Source organism: Antedon bifida, chromosome 4, assembly GCF_963402885.1.
Source record: "Antedon bifida chromosome 4, ecAntBifi1.1, whole genome shotgun sequence".
Classification (NCBI taxonomy): Eukaryota; Metazoa; Echinodermata; class Crinoidea; order Comatulida; family Antedonidae; genus Antedon; species Antedon bifida.
Window position 1 is genome coordinate 19,941,725 of NC_136229.1, and position 15,745 is coordinate 19,957,469.

A 15,745-nucleotide genomic window follows, 5' to 3' on the forward strand; every position below is an offset into this window, starting at 1 on the left:
GTATATTAATGCGATCTTGCACAATATTTAAGCTAGAGAATACAGTCAGATTGTAAGCATACATTATTGATCATTACATTAATTGATATTGGAAAAGTGAACATAGCAATCTTAACCAAACAAAGGTCAGTCACCATTATGCATTGACAATCACTTCTTCAGGTAATTAATTGTTGTTCATAAAATAATTAAATGCTTTGTATTGGCAGTTAAAATAAAATTGTTGATTGATGATTGAATTTCGTCAATAATTAAAAATAAATGTTTTAAAAAAACATCTCTTTACTTTGTTAAAATAACATGTTTAATTTTAATTCATTAAAAATCAGGTTTTACCTCCATTTTATTTTAAACTGTGTTGTTTTATGATTTATATCCTGGGAAATCTATCAGAATCTGTGCATTTATAACATGTGTATGTGGTATGGTTTTCCAGTCACTACTCTTTTGTATTGTTTGAAGTGAACAGAATCAATATGTGAAATGATGCATTAGGCAAAGTGTCAATTGAATTGGTAAATACTAGCTTTGCATATACCGTACTATGAATCCCTGTCCTTCAACCTGACCACGGCTTTCCCTGGCATATAGCTGAACTTAGTACGCATAATATGTGATATCAGGAAAAGATGAGGATTATATATTATAATCTCTTTTCCTTGTTATTGTACATTATAGTAATATGCACGATTATTATTATATTATTACGATCAATTTTAATGAAAATATCTTTCATGTTGTAATATAGAATTAGTTTTGATAGATACTAATTAAAATACAATATGATGATTGTTATCATACTTTGTAAAATAATAATTTATTTAATATTAAACAACAATAGAGATAAACAATTTTCAAATGCGGGACTTCTTTTTTAGACCATAATTTTTTTTTTAATGTGCTTTAATTTCTCTGTTTACTGTAACAATGGTGAAAATGCCATAAATCAGTAAGTAACTTTTTTCAACAATCATACAATGACATTTTGTTCTTAATTTATTATGGTTCTTTTATTCACAAAAATATATAAAATATACAGTTTCATTAAAGACTGCTAGTACTGAATTTTTAATTCAATTAAGTATTTATTTCTGAATCGCTGGTTCATAGAAAATAATGTTTATATTAACAAATTTAGATAAAACATTAGACTAGGTTAATCTGTACTGTCATCTCAGAATTCTGTTTGGAGAAAAGCATCTTTGATTCTGCATACCGTAAATCTTCTAATAGTAATGCACCTCTAATAGTAACCCCCCTTCTAATAGTAACCCACCTTATAAGTCAATCTATAATAATAACCCACTACTCTAATAGTAACCCATTAGAGTCAGAAAAACTTATGATGCAGCCGTATTTTGAAAATAAGGAGATAATGCATGTTGATCTCGGGAGTGGGGGAGGATGTTTTTGAGTTTATAAAATAAATTTGTTTATTCGTACTGTTTTATTATTTTGCTATGAATTGCTGACCGGAAAAGTTGGGGATGGGTTACTATTTTCAGGTGCCTAATTTAAGATTAGTAATAGTAACCCACTACTCTAATAGCAACCTCCCTTCTAATAGTAACCCACCCTAAAAAACAAGAAGAAGAATAATAACCCAGGGTTACAATTAGAAGATTTACGGTATACTGTTTTAATACATTGTCTACTAACATTGAGAATAATATGTTTTACTAATACAAAGATATAAATCTATGAAAAAGTTTGAACAGACAAAGAAGACAAAGAAAAAACAATTTCAGATGAAAAAGATAGTTTGCTTTAATTTCTCTTTTTATGAATTTCAATTATCAGTTCTATGAATGCTATTCTTAATACTTTAATGACTACATAATTTCTGCCACAATTGTCTATATGTAAATTTTGTCTCTAATATGGCGTGTTAAGTAAAATTTTAATATGTAGTTATCAATATGTTTAGACCATCTGATATACACTTTCAATACAATACAGATTCAAAAGTGACTTGAGAAAAAGAATCTGTAAGAAGAATAATTTATGACATTCGCTAATATAAAAAATAAAATGTACTAGAACTTATGCATTACAGTAGTAAATTTATAGGATAATAAATGAGGAAATTTTTGATATATAAAAAATACAGTACATTGAACAGATTTGTGACGTAATTTCAAACTTTGAATTATACAAAATCAGTAATATAAAAATAATACTTAAAACTTTCTATGTTTATTATAATTGCTATTACAACTTGTAAGCATTAATCACATTTAATAAAGCTTTGGGGACAATTACTTAATTAGTAATTAGATTCATCAGTGCATTGAACCAGTTCTCTTTGCGTCAAGGGATATCTACTGGGAATTATTACTATGAACCATTGTGAATATACTACTTAATATTGTGAATATAATTTATTTCTATAGATACGTGTGCAAGCTGATAATTTTATATAGCTATAAGGCATAGTTATTGTTATTGACTCTAATAAGGACTTACACTACAGCTAATAGTTCAGCACATTTAAGTTATGTACTGTACTTAAATAATGAATAATTTTTATTATGTGTATGCGATGGATAAAACCAACACATTTTGCTTTTGCTGTTTTAAAAATGGTCAGTGTATAAATGTTCAGTTATCTGAAGAAAAAATATTTTTACCCTCCTTTGTTGGATTTGCCAAAAAAAGTAATGAACAAATTATGCAGGTGTTATTTCTTTCATGCATTTTTTTTCATTCATCATGCCTCCTTTTGGAGAATCCCATACCACTTTCTCCCAATCTTGAGCACATGTCATTCCGTTTCCTGGTTTTGGCTATGACTCGCAAGGCTTATATAATGCATCCTAACACTTACCTACTTTATATAAGAAAGCTTTTCCTAAATTACAATGAAAATATTATATTTATATACATATAGTATCATAATTTCATCTTCAATATTCTTCATTTTAAGAAAAAGAAATATTTGTTTTCATCAATAAAGAGTATTTTTCCATTTGCTACAAGAATATTTTTTTAAACATAAATTTCACCGAAACAATTTAATAGATACATGCTATTTTCAGCATCATGTGAACTATTACACAACCCCAGTTTTTATCTTTATTTTTTCTTATCTGGTACTACGATATGAAGTTATTTTATATTACTTTGTGATATTAGATATCATAGGTAATTGTTTCATTTTCTCCTAGTTTCCTTTTTACCTATAATAGAAAGCAGAATTTACATATTGAAGTGTGTTACATTTCCTTGAAGGACTAAGAAGTAATTTATATGTTAGGGATTGTTTTATATAGGTAAAATATCCGCCTTATCTTTGTCCCTCCACAGTTATGCAACTCTTCTTCCATAGCCTTGTAGGGATTTATCATTATCATGATGATGATCACCGTGTTATATCATCCATCCTTCTCAAGCAATTTCCATTTCCTCTACGGAAGCTATTTTCTAGTTTGAATTTTCTTGACGTTGTCTTCTTTTTTGTTGTTCCGTCTTCTCCTTTCTGTTCTGGGTTGTCCTTCAATAACTCTTTTATCCATCACTTGTCTGTTATTCTTGTGATGTGTCATGTCCATCTCCATGTCATTTTTTTCCCCTAAAATGTCTTTTTGCTTTCCATTGCTCATTGGGTTATTAATTTCTGCTCCATTTCCTTTGTTGTTGACCATGTTTCGGATTGATCTTCATTGAATTGAACCAAGATTTCATACCAAAAATTTTTGACAGTTTTGAGATTAAAACAAATTAAAGGAGTAGTGGGACATATAGAGGATGTAGAAGATAAATTCCTGATCATCAAAATATGCATTAGATCTATAACTTCTATATACACAATTGTTCTGAACATAACCTCCTAATCTCAGAAACAAATATATGACTTAAGCCTTTAGGTGCTTTGAAAGTCATCAGGATAGATGTTTTATACAATCAATATTACTTAGAAGTGTTTTAATAATCAATTGAATCAGTCATTTTGCTTAATAGAAATACTGACTTTCTATGATTAGATCTGTTTATCATCCTACAAGTTCATTTGCCATCAAACATTTTAAATTACATTTCTAGCTGGACAATAGTAAGCCTTTGATTTCTGAAGACCTACTGTGGGACCTAGGAACTAATTATGCCATGATAATCCATTGTGCGCATACGGAGTCATTGTGACGTGCTTCTTCACTCAATTTCTCGATACAGTTTTGGTAGACTCTTGGTCCAAATGACGATCAATGGCACATTGTGCTAGTCATTGCAAATTGAATGCTTGTTCCTAATAAGAGGAGGGTGAGGATTGGCTGAATTGCTGCAGCAAATTTAGAAAAAATAGTACAGATCTCTGATAATGAAAGGCTGACTAAAATCAGAGAACATTACTGCATCAACTGCAGTAGTCTGATTTTCTACACATTATTTCAATGTGGTTTAGAAATATAGCAATAATAATATGAACAGATTTTAGTAATTTACTTGGAAAATCCAGTGATTTATAGACACTCATAAAATGCCATCCATAAGGATTTTAAGATTTAAGGCAATTGGAATTGTAAATGTTAAGCAACATAAAATTGAAAGTAATGTTTTAACCTGTCTAGTAGTAGTCTGTAGTAGTGGGCCAGGCTGTAGAAGATTATTTCTTTATGGTATACTATAACCAGTCTTAACTTTAAATTAGGCTAAATAGACTACTCCACCATCCTCATAAAACACAACTCCCCTTGTTTTTTTCTGGTAAACATTTTCTGGAAGCCCCGACCTGCATACAGAATAACCACAGCTGTGTAATTTCTGACTTCAAATTCTTTGGAAACACTGCCACTCATCAATTCGTCAGATGTTCCAAATGAATATTTGCAAAGAATATTCTTCCATTGTTGACAACAATTAGAAATGTAAATACATTGTTTACTTTGGATTGAGGGTTTGGTAAATAGATATGTGTGGACTTTTAATTTGCAAGGTTTGCTTCTGTATTTACCAGAATAATATGCCTCAATTTTTAAATTATTACACATATAGCAATTAAATATTTCTCTAAGATTATCACCACTGAAAGTTCTCTAAAATTAAATATTTAGTATATTGACATTAGGAATATCCTATACAAAATACACTTTCAAAGCTTTGAAGCCAAATTATAACAGTAGTAGGAGATGGAAATTGTCAGCTCATCCAGGATGGACCCAATCACAGAGAGTTGCATCCAGAATTTTGATATCTATTCGGATACCTTATAGATTAGATACAAATATTAAGCAAAAAAGCAATCTGCCACAAAGTTGATGGCATTGGATTTATATGCCCAATACAATGGGAATTTTAATCCCAATAAAAATTTACTTGATACAATTTCTCATTACATTTTGTTTGTATCTTTTATAACAGCATTTATTATGCTTACATGGAGTTGCAGTGTTGTAGAAATTATTCAAGAAAATGTGTATTTTAATGAATTACTTGTTAAAACCTTGTGTCTATTGTTATTCTATTATAGGTAAGCTGTAATCAATAATTACAATACCATAATTGAAAGCAATATTGAAGGTCAGAGGTCAATGGCCTGTTAATCCATATTTATGGGACTATCATATAATTTGTATGCTTTTATGAAATTCTTGTAAAAATAGATAGCACTTGACCTAGATGAAGAAATAATAAATTAGAAAATTTAGATATAATGGTGGTGATAAAAAAAACATTCCCTATTTACACCAATCGCAATCAAATTGTTACTATACTTTCATAATATAAGCTGAAATCTAGATCTACTACACTATTACAAGCAGTTTAAAATACATATCTCACAATTTCAACTAGTCATGAATTAAATAAAATAACAGACAAATTTGTATCATGTTTTTGTCTTGTTTTTTATTATCTTTTGTGTCTTAAGTGGTAATTTTCCTCCACCTATTTAAAATACCTTATTTGGGCATTCAATAAAAATTCTACTTTACAAACGTTTGCAAATGAACTCATTAATAGTATTCCACAACTTCATCAGAACGTGCGTTATTGTATTTAGATTACCAATCGTGCCATTAGCATTTTCTCGCAAAATGGTTTGAGAAATTAGATGTTAACACTGTTGACTTCTTTCGTCAGCCGGAGGGAAGACTTTACTTTACACGAACTAAAATAATGCACTTGATAATTATCAACAATTTAGTCTTGGGATGATGAGGACATCAGACTGTGTGAATAGCCTTGTAGTCTATGTAATTATCATTCATGTTTCATTTAGTATTTGAAAATATTTCTTTGTGTCATTTATAACCTATGATTGATGGTAGTAGTATAGTCAGATTAAAACATTTTTTTTTTCCAAGATATATTTGGTTTGTATTTTATTTATATTACATAAATTTGACATTGCAGGTTCAAGCCATGTTATACTGCACTGTTAGTATCTTAGGACCATTCTCACTTAGGCTAAGGAAACACTTTTAATTTTAAATAAAATAAACAATTATCAATTATCTAAATGAATAACACTTAAAGGGAATTAGTACTTAATTATATTTATTTACTAGTATTTAAAGGATTTATTTCAAGTGCGATCGATGTTTTCATTCAGGCCACAATAAAAATGGACGCTAATTAGAACGCATACAAACTTTCATATCTTTATAATCTTTATAAAATGAAGTGTTCAGACTCGAAAAAATACAAGATTTCATTCACTTACCTACATGCTACTTTTAGTAGTAGTGTACAGTAGTAGTAGCAGTTGGTAATAAAAAATAAATTATTCTTTCTCATTCTACCCGCAGTAGTACTAGTAGAAATACATTGCATTATCTTACTGGCTAAAAAATGCCATCTTCATAATAAGATAAAGTGATTAGATATACTTGCTGAAAATAGCAAGATAGTCACACAATGGTATCGTGTTTCATTAGAATCATAGCAAACACAAGAAACTAAATTCTGGCGGCCTAGATATTAAACATGGCTGAAGGAGATGGCAATATCTTAGCAGTCATCTTCCGGCTGATTTTAATTTCAAATTGATTAATGGAATTTATAATATAGCTTTAGATTATTAGCCTTGAGAAAAAATATAAATTCAACTTTTTTTATTCATGTATGTTTACTGTACAGTAGGTATATTTTACATTTTAATAAATTTCAATACTAATGGGAAAAGGAAAGTATTGAACAAATTTGTCTTGGTATCTACATTTTTTTCTTTCAGAATATTATGGTTGGGCTAGTTTTATTTATGTATAATATATTCATAACTTTAATACTAACCAAGCTGCTTAGGCAATTTGCCCGAAAGTCCCAGTTATTTTTACTTTTCCTTCCATGTTGATTAAAGTTTATGTGAGATTTAGAACATTTTTTTATTCAGAAATTTAACAAAGATTATGCTAGCTGAATGTGAAACCCACAATTTAACTAAAAAAAAAAAAATAATAATATTCATAACTATATCTGATTATTGTTATTAATCTAATTATCTATTAATATATATTATTAATTCTGATTCTGATTAATGTAATTGATTACATTTGTTCCTAATGGAATCTGTTGGTTAGAACCTTCATGGAAGCATGAACTGTTTCACAGTAAGATAGTGATGTGGTGCGGTAGAACAATGCTAGATAAAACAGAGATAAAAAAATTATACATCAACATCTTTCAATATATTTATTCATGAAGCAAGATCTCCGAAAAGATACTTTATAGAAATTTACAGGCATGGAAATGTTCATTTTTTTAAAAATGTGTATGTAAATGAAAGTATAAATAAGTTTATGGATAATGGGGATATTTGAATAAAGGTAGCACGAGACAAAAAGATTAAAAATTATAAATTGTATATACGACTAGACTTTGTGCACGGTCAATAAATGCAGTATGTTGATTAAGGAAATTTATCCAGCATCTGTTGGTGAAATATTAATTTGTTGATATCATCATTGTAGGCGTAACTTGGTTTTTAATCACCATTAATACCCACCATTCAGTACATTTTCATGAAGTATCTAGGTTGGCTATTCCCAACTCACTGATATGATGCATCTTTTATGGGTGAATGAATATCGCTGATATGCAGTTTACTATCTTCATTTGCATAGAGATATTCCTACACGAAATATACCTGATAGTACAGTAGGTAGCCCCTGTCTTAAAATTATTTATTTCTTTGATATGATGATGGCACTACTATCAATGTTAAATTAAATTTCATAAGAGAAATGAGTGACAGTTAACTAATTACTTATTGGCAACATCAGAATCGACTGAGTATTTAAGTAATACGGGTCTGTCTTAAACAACAATGATGACTGTATGTAGGACCAATCTTGCATGAATTGAATTATGAAATTTGTTATATAGATAACAATATTTTCAACATAAAATTTGTATTTATTGAGTAATCTAAAAGGATCTTTAGTGACATAATATGCAAAATCCCAGATGTTATAGTTTGTAGTAAAAGGGAGAATTATTTGTTTGTTGTGCATTTAAAGTTGTTTTATTACCAAGAATGGTTCATTTCTTGTGCTACTTATTCATCACTTATATGTATTCTTACAAGCGCTTGTTAATTTCCAGTAAATCAGTTCTTTTGTGTCTCTCACACTTATTTAGCTGTGAGGTATGTGATCGAAGTACTTGAAAGGGATTCTCCCTTAATCACAGTTCAGTTCTCATATAGTTATTTTGTACAGTACGACAGTGCTGTAGTGCTGTAGACATTAGTTGAGATGTTTTGTAGTCAGTACCTTATTGCTCTGTAAACATTATGTTTTATTAGTTAATATTTAATTAAAGCCTCTTCTTCTTAACGTTTTCCGTCTGCCAACATTAAATTTTTACAGTTTGTGTTTCCATTTTTGTCTGTTTAGGGCAGGATGGATTGTTATTGTGTTAGAGTCTGCATATCCTTGATAAATTTTAATTAAAGTACTATATTTAATCTGTGTATGAACACTTAAAACTCATGGATAAAATGAATTGCATTACCTATAGTGAATTACTTCAGTACTTGCAGTAATGATCTTGCATTTACTCTTTATTTGAAGAATACACTGGATTCATTATAACCATAGTTGATTATATATAACATCTACCTAACTTTTTTTTAAAGGAAATTACTATAGGCTTTTGATCAATATTGCATTATGTGAAAATTGTCTTCTACTAGGAAAATATATTAACTCTTGAAAAGTCTCGTGAATATTTAAATAACAGGAGTTCTTTATTGTTATTAAATACAGTGGGATTTGATAAAATGATAGAAAATCTGATTATTTAACAGACTTACAACAGTAAATCTAAAGACACTGAAATCAAGACACAAGTGTTTTTTTCATCTCTTTGGTATCTGATTTGAACCCGGAATACTTGATAAATATATGAAGTCAGTTTGTTTAAAAGTGCTCATTGCGCTGAATGCACAGTGGGGTATAAATTAAAATAAAGTATATAAAATATCTTGAACATTTTATTACTCAACAGAATGACATAAAATTCTTTTTATGTTAATTTACTAAAAAAAATAGTTATTTTCAACCATTCTGAAAAATGTCATTTATCATTACTAATCTTATTCTACATCTAATTTAGAGAGTTTAGCATAAAATTTACTGAACAGTAATTGGTCTGGTCTTGAGAAGAAATCCTGCATATTTTCATATGAATTCAATCAATTTCTGGTTCTTTTTGTTGTGTTGTAATAGTCGATTGCAGAGAGTGAGCCTTAAGCGGTTTAAAGAGGAGTCGAGTAGTTTAACTCAAGTAGTTGAATTATACCCTAGCTCTGGGGTAGCATTAAGATCAAGGATATGAGCTAAATTTATTCTGGAACTAAATTCAATTATCGTTGTCTACATTAAGTAGTTTTTTAATTTTCTTTCATAATATTACATTAGAAATCATGAATTATAGTTATGTGAAGGTTTCCAGTACATAGGCCTACTTGTTGTCTTGTTAGGCTGCAAAGTTTATGCTGCAGGATCTCTTGGTGGTTTTCATACTTGCTTACCAAACATTGTCACAGTTCTAATTTTCTGATGGCCAGTACAGTGCTACTACCGAAGTCTCATATGAGACTTGGTTTAGAAATGTGGGTTTTTTAACCATCTTGTAATTTGGCAAGTCACTGTTGGTGGTATGTAATTTTATATTTAAATAAGTAATGAAATTTGATGGGACTGTGAACCACTGAATATAATGTTATTCCGTAATACAGTTTTAAACATTCACATAGAAAACATATTATTCTTAATAAAATTCAATAACAGAAGGTGTTTAGCGATGTAAAAAACTTCTTTTTAATTGATAAATCACTAATATATGCATATTTCTCCTCCCTCTTTATAATAACAAAAATCTGCATATGCCCAAGATAAAAATAAATAATGTATTCATTAGATATAATTTCTCATCTGAAAACGGTGCCTTTTGCAAAAATCAACTAAACCTACTGGGCAACATGATCAGAAATTTAATAGTCAATTTATTCATAAAACCCCAATAGTTAAGTAAATTATTCGTGACCTTTAAAATGTATTTCTCTAGGCAGCTTTATTCTATTAATTATCTATTTTTTTCTGTTCTGTAACAGAATCATGATTGCAGTAATTTTATTTATATTGCTGAATTATACAGCATGTCTTTTTTTATTTTGTAGGAATGGATGTATTTAATCATTTTAAGATTGATTTTTCTAGGAATGTTTATTTTATAAATATTAATAATACGGGTTCTATAGATTTAAAAAACTGTAAAGAGATGCAGTAAAAGTATAATTACTGCATTACATTAAATGAGGTTCCAACAGTGACAGTTTGAGTTAGGTTACATTTTGCTGGTTTCAACAGATTTAACCAATACAATAGAATATATTATTTTTTAAATCTATTATAAATTTACTGCAGCATTTGAATTACATTAAGATACCTTATTACTAATTTTTTTTGGGATAACTTGACAGTATTACTGTTATTAACCAATTTTGTTTGTGGTTAGGTTACGTTTGTGGCATTCCCAACATTAAAGCCTATGTAGTATATTATTATACTGCAGTACAGTACTTACAGGTGAAGTTAGTCACTTGTTTTTAGATGAAACAATAAACAGTACAGACTCTTTCTAACATGCACCTGCAGAAACTAAAGCAGACGGTTTTCCTGATTATAATAAAATTGAGTCAATGAGAAAATCAACAATATTAAGTAAGCTGTTTTATTACGATGAACCAAATATTAGCTGAAGTAACTGCAGTATAATATTTTATTTTATACACTTATCTCTTTTATGTTCCTGATTATAATAAGAAATCATGCAATCCAATCAACAATATGGAGCTGCATGGGAACGAATGAACCACACACCTGTAAGCGTGATCGTCATCCATTCTCACAGCAAATGGATCGTGAAACAGATACACGACCTGTCTGTCTGGATTTGATATCGTCAAAACATAATTTGTCTGAGTAGTTGTTTGAAAATGAACACATTCAGATTGTTATATTATCCAGCGTTTTTCTAATGAATGTTACCATCAGTGTTTCTCTTAATCATGATGACAATTTTTTTCATTTTTTACACATTTTTTTAAATTATTTTTATTATCTGGTCTTGTTTGGGAAAATTTATTTAGGGAATATTTTTTTGTAGTCTGGGCTCCAGACGGAGTTTTGTAAAAATATAAATATTTTTGCACATATGGCGTTTCATACGTGTATTACTTGAGTTTGGATACTCCGTCTGGGGAAACACGCATAAGTCACGTGGTTTGACACCAAGAATTCTTGGTGCATAAATTATCCAGTTGACTAGTTTCAGCCGCATGCCATTGGCTACTCACTCGTACGTCGTTTTAATATTCATATTTCAGACTTTCAAAGGCTCAACATCTAAGACGATGCGCATGCGCTATGTTACGTTTAGACAATGTGTACTTGGCCTGGTTGTGGGTACATTGATGAAAGTTTCTGAAGGCTAGAAATGATTTTATATGCCTAGTAGTCTGGTAAACATTTGATGAGATTTTTCCCAAGAACATGAAAACTCGTCTTGATATGATAGGCTAGCTTCTCCGCCAAATCAAACTTTGAATGGATCATTTATTATGCGGAGAAAATTTGATTTAATTCCCACCCAGACCCTGTCCTGTTCTGTGTGGTGGTGTAGCCCTGTTGTGTGCCGGTCGGTAGTGGTATGTACCTTATTGGCGTTTTATTTGGCAGGTCATACGTACGAGTTGAGTAGCCCTACAAAGGAGGCCTAGGCCAGGACTAAACAATTAATAAACAAAACAACTTGGCAACACGATTTTATATTTCAACAGTTGTTCAGTCTCGATCGTACATTCAGCACTGTACGTACGTACTCGATCTTTTTCATTTTGAAACAAAATGATCATTGGTTGATTCGAAATCCATATTTACATACCGCCCGCCCCATATAGCCAAATACGGTATGATAACCTACGTCATTCTTATTGGATGTTTGCGGTCTGCAAATCGATTTCTATACGTGTTTCACAAGTCTGTATTTTCAGACAAAAATCGCGGTCGAAATAAAAACAAATAAATAAAAAAAAAAGACAAAAAATACAGACTTGGGGCAAGTCTAATTTTTTTGATACAAAGTTGGGAAAATTATAAAAACATGATCATTGTTCTAGTTTTTAACATTTTTTTCAAACATTGCCTAAAATGATCAGCCTCAGTCTGATGCCTCTATACATCACAATCAAACTTTGAATCAACAAACCCACAAAATTAGCAATAACACTAGACAGACAATATGAAGTCAACATACAAAGCGTATTCTGTCTGATTACATCTTGAGACATCCTTCTATGAGATATGTGTCTTTGGATGGAATTATGTAATTGCTTTCCAGTTCTCATCAGCCGTGTGGTAATTGATTGATTCTATGTATACAATGGCTCCTATTATCACCCACTATTATTTGACTACAGCAGCTCTGTGACTGAATTATTTGGCATGAATTACTTTCTTTCATTACTTTCGTGCACGGAAATACTGTAATTATCTGAGGATATGAAACATTTGAACAATTAATGGTTCCACTATTCCATCTCCAGGCCCGTATCCAGGGGGGGTGCGTTGGGTGCAGACGCACCCCCCCCCAAGTCCCAAAAGGTCCACTATTTCCTCGGTTGGTATTTTTTCTTGTCTTGTTTAACTAAAGACAATCATTATATATATACAAAATTTACACTATCAATGGTATACAAACAAAAATATGTTAATATAAAATGAAAAAATACCGGTAATTAAATTACGGAATCTGAACTGACTACAAACTCGATGTGAAACATGCGCAGTCGATCATGTGACGACAACCAATAGCTTAGCGCTTCATGTACGCGGTACGCGGTAAAGTGTTTTTGCATGCTGGAAATACAGACAACCGGCGGTAATTTGCTGGAAATACAGACAACCGGCGGTAAATACAGACACTATCGAATACGGCGCCTAAACATGGGAAGGAAGCAGGAAGCTAGAAAGCTGCTGGAAAATCGACGCTGTCTAAGTTGGCCTTTAAACATCATGAAAGCGTTAAGTTCTGGTGTCCATCGTTCAACTAGCCCAAGCCACAACAAAGAGTCTTAAATCAGTCTTTAGAATGTCAAATAGCGCAAATTTTGCCTGACCGGGGGCCCTTGGCGGCCCCCTGGCCCCCAGCCATTGTACCTCGCTTTGCTCGCATCCCCCCAATATAAATGCTGCATACGGGCCTGCATCTCTTTAATCTTTTCTCCAAAATATTCTATTGTAATTATTTCAGTACAAATACAGTATTTAGGCCTACCATAATCTATAATACTACTGTAGCTTCGAGTTTGTTTCTTTCTACCATGGAGGAATTTCTACCATGCCAGGAAAATCTGGATCCTAGCCCATGGTAGTCTTTCAATCAGTGCACTTTCTCTTGAAAAAAAAAACTTGGATCTATCACTGTAATATTCACAGGAAAGTTAAAAGTTCTCTTTGTACCAGTGGATCATGGAGGTATCTATGAGTGGATGTACTACTAATAGCTGAGCTCTGTAGTTAACAATCCAAAGTTCTATTTAAATTGCAATAATACAGTGGTAGAAACCCCCAGGTCTACTACCTTGCTTCAGTTTTCACTAAAGTTTAGTTTGAACATGGAGGTATATTTTATACCTCCATGGTTTGAAGTAAGGTACATATTTATACTTCTATCAAATATCAAATTGCGTATGACCAATATTTATCACAGATATCTCCTGACCGATCCAGCCATAGTTTAGAAGAAATCAAGATTTTGTCTATATGGCCAAAGCAGTAACATTAAAAAAAACTTTTTAAACCAGTTAGAAATTATATGAATTTAAGGCATCCTGTAATTGGTGATTTAGTTGTTGGATGTGGTTTTAAAAAAAAAAGTATGTGAAGACAATGTAATATCTGATATCTTGAAGAGCATCATGTTCCATGTTATATATTTGTAATGTTTTAATGTGTTAAGTGGGTGTAATTTTATTGGTTTTGTTTACAATATCCCATGTAGATAAGTCCTATTAAAAAAGTTTCAGGTTACCATAATGGTTTCTATTCATTCTTTCATTCAACTTTATACATATAACTTTGCGATTAATTTGTAAAAAGATAGAGATATTTGAATTTCAAGTTGACAAATGTAATAACAACGTAAAGAATCATAGTTCACAGCTTCTGCTATAACTTTATATCATAAAGAATTTCTGATGCAATGACAACATTATAGTCTTTGTACACATCTGTTCCCCTCACCAGTATCTTTAAAAAGTCTGTATTAGCCAGTCAAGCACTGAATTACTTTTTCTGTCTTGTATTTTCACCACCAGTTGTTTACACATTCATTAAATTATTTTGTTTGTATACTTTTTTCATAATTAGCAAATTTTTCTTTTGAAGTTTTTTATAATATATAAATGTCCTCTTTAAGGAATCAGACAAACAAAATCCAAGTGCTGATACTAAAACAAGCTAGTATTTAGCGACAAGTCTATCTGCAACACCTTAGAGACCGACCACCATTGCTGTTAGCTATGATTCTATTTCATAATATTTTGTTACTAGATATTTTACAAGTACACTGAGAGGGCGCTGTTTGTGGGTCATATTACATCTTTGCACTTTATTAAAAAGATAGTGAGGATGTCAATTTATACAGAGTGCAACATTTCCATTATTTTTCATTCACAGAATGATATATCAAGTTCTTTCAGCAGAGGATGTTAAAGGCCAGGTGCGGGCAAAAAATTTCTATTGATCATACATTCCAATAATTATCAATCTATAGTTTCCCCTATGTTTCATCATTTTTGGGATTTTATTTGTGTTACACGAGCTTGTTGAAAATAAGCACTTTCTTATCAGTGGGGGGATAGTTCAAATTACACAGTAAAATCTCTATTCTTGTGTACACAAATTTTGTAAATAGAGAGGCATTTTAAAAAGCTATGAAAAATAAACGGTGTGGTAAAAAATGTTATCAGATGACTAAATATAGGTAATATAACTTGAATATTACATTTCTGGTATTTTTATTCAACTTCAGAGTTTTATTTTCATGCTATAGCAAAAATTATCCACCGCATATCCACCATCTTTTTTCACCTTCTAGGGAGTCACCAGACATGTTATTACATTAGATTAACTACCTAACTACTGAAAAAAAGTCTTCCTGGTTTTTATGGAAGAATTTTTGCCAAATGTTGTATTTGACCATATTAAGGGAAAGTCATGTTTTTTCATCTTGATTTCTGTTA

At 30.8% G+C, this 15,745-nt stretch overlaps 1 long non-coding RNA gene across 1 annotated transcript in view; it reads left to right on the forward strand.

The window, feature by feature from the left end:
• LOC144841018 (uncharacterized) overlaps positions 1–15,745 on the forward strand; it is a 30,400-nt gene that overhangs the window by 1,005 nt on the left and 13,650 nt on the right. The gene's annotated exons all lie outside the window — the stretch shown is intronic.